This window comes from Schistocerca serialis, unplaced genomic scaffold, assembly GCF_023864345.2.
Source record: "Schistocerca serialis cubense isolate TAMUIC-IGC-003099 unplaced genomic scaffold, iqSchSeri2.2 HiC_scaffold_960, whole genome shotgun sequence".
Taxonomy (NCBI): domain Eukaryota; kingdom Metazoa; phylum Arthropoda; class Insecta; order Orthoptera; family Acrididae; genus Schistocerca; species Schistocerca serialis.
Window position 1 is genome coordinate 60,001 of NW_026048585.1, and position 2,500 is coordinate 62,500.

The 2,500-nt window shown below is 57.9% G+C and overlaps 1 non-coding gene across 1 annotated transcript in view; it reads left to right on the forward strand.

The window, feature by feature from the left end:
• Nucleotides 1-2,432: 2,432 nt before the first annotated feature.
• The window catches only part of LOC126453763 (small subunit ribosomal RNA), a 1,910-nt gene continuing 1,842 nt past the window's right edge, over nt 2,433-2,500 (forward strand). The window contains exon 1 of the ribosomal RNA XR_007585047.1: nt 2,433-2,500. This exon is cut by the window's right edge and continues 1,842 nt beyond it. This is a non-coding gene — a ribosomal RNA (small subunit ribosomal RNA).

A 2,500-nucleotide genomic window follows, 5' to 3' on the forward strand; every position in this document is an offset into this window, starting at 1 on the left:
TGTTGCGCCTTAACCCAACCTATGTTGCGCCTTAACCCAACCTATGTTGGGCCTTAACCCAACCTATGTTGCGCCTTAACCCAACCTATGTTGCGCCTTAACCCAACCTATGTTGCGCCTTAACCCAACCTATGTTGCGCCTTAACCCAACCTATGTTGCGCCTTAACCCAACCTATGTTGCGCCTTAACCCAACCTATGTTGCGCCTTAACCCAACCTATGTTGGGCCTTAACCCAACCTATGTTGGGCCTTAACCCAACCTATGTTGGGCCTTAACCCAACACACGTTGGGCCTTAACCCAACACACGTTGGGCCTTAACCCAACACACGTTGGGCCTTAACCCAACACACGTTGGGCCTTAACCCAACACACGTTGGGCCTTAACCCAACACACGTTGGGCCTTAACCCAACACACGTTGGGCCTTAACCCAACACACGTTGGGCCTTAACCCAACACACGTTGGGCCTTAACCCAACACACGTTGGGCCTTAACCCAACACACGTTGGGCCTTAACCCAACACACGTTGGGCCTTAACCCAACACACGTTGGGCCTTAACCCAACACACGTTGGGCCTTAACCCAACACACGTTGGGCCTTAACCCAACACACGTTGGGCCTTAACCCAACACACGTTGGGCCTTAACCCAACACACGTTGGGCCTTAACCCAACACACGTTGGGCCTTAACCCAACACACGTTGGGCCTTAACCTGCTCTGTAATTGTCATACGACGCGTTAAATTAGTGTAGTGTTGCCTAACTGCAACCCCCGCAATATAGTTTGCTACTCGCACTGCCCGGTCCCCAGTGTATCGCTTCATGTTAAACACCTTGCAGCTATACACTGTAATGTGGATGGCAGCAGGACGTACATGCTCAATGCCCTTTGCAGTTGTTCATTGGCATTTGCAGTTGTTCATTGGCATTCGCATGGCGAAGCACTTAGCCTACGCTGTGGTACGGCCTGTGTCAACTGTCCGCTGATGTTGTACGTCCAAATCACACACTGTACTGCACATTGGTCCTCATGTACTGAATGATACATCGTGGTACATGTGACCGTACAACGACTGCGCCAACAACGGCGAACCATGCGGTCCAAATGTTGTGCACTCAGCTACGTGTCGTCTCCCTATAAGAGCTGGATTGCAGTGTGGTATGCCCTGGATGGCGATCAGCATGAGCCGTCTGTTGATGTAGTGGCGCGTGTTGTCAGACGTAGTCGTCTCTTCTCACACACCGTGATAGCATGGTGCACTGCGTTCCACATCTGCGACATGCGACAGAGGCCGGTTGACAGTCGTTCGCGCAATGGACATCGCATACGTACGGGGGCCACCTTCCACGTGTTCGCGAAGCGTGCACATGTTGTTGCGTGTATGTGGGCAGACATAGTGTGTCGTGACACCTGACACAGGCATGCAACAATCGTTGAATTTGCAAATGGCGATGGACGCCTACGTTTGCTGGTGACGTTACGCAAATGAACAACTGGTAAACCGTTGTGGTGCGGTTGTTCTCGCTAGAGGTGAATCAGTGATGGCGACGATCGGTTGAGCTACCAACCGGTTGTTCCAGCGATACCCACCATGCCCACGAACGTGAATGGCATCTGGGTGTGAAGCGATACGCGGCGGTGGCTGGGTGGGACCGTCCCCGGCCGGTGAGGGGGGGCCTCCCGGCGTGCTGGCCGCGCGGTGCGTGGGCGCACGCGCTACAGCCGGCTGGTGGGGGCGGCCAGTGGCAGGCGCGCCGGCCGACGGAGGCGGCAGGCGGCGCAGCTGCGCGCCGGCGCACCCTGCACGCGGCGCCGTGCGGCCAAAGTAGGTCCTCGCGGGCCCGGTGCGAAGCGCGGTGGACATCTGCAGTGTGCTGGTCCGATTGAGGACTGTGTGCGCTGAGGATGCGCCGCCGCCCGGCGCTCGGCGCCGCGACGCCGTCTGCTGCTCGGTCGCCTCTGCGGTTCTCGCAGGTGGTTTGTATCGCAGCTGTGCGGACGTGTTGGCGCGTGCGCTGTGCTGGGAGAGTTCGCTTCGGCACCCAAGTGGGGCTTTTGTCCTTCTGTGGCGCTGGCGTTGGAGCTGCCGGTCACCGTAGGTGGCGCGTGTTGTCTCCCGCCGGCAATGCCACGACAGCACGCTCCCGGGCCTCTGTCGGCAGCGGCAAGCTCAGTTGGGAGCACGGGTGGTCGCACCTAAAGCGTCTACTCGCCAAACTCCGGGCGATTGCGCCTCTCTCGAACCCGACCAAGTACTTAGGACGGCGCTGCGCGCCGCCGGGACCTGAGAGGGTTTCGAGGTGTATGGTGCAGGGGAGCTCAGCCTCCTCCTGTTTGCAGAATAATTGAGCGGACGCTTGCGTGTTCGCGCGGGCCCCCGGGACACACTCCCGGGCGGCCGGCTGCTCAGCTCTAGTTGACGCAGCTCCCTGGTTGATCCTGCCAGTAGTCATATGCTTGTCTCAAAGATTAAGCCATGCATGTCTCAGTACAA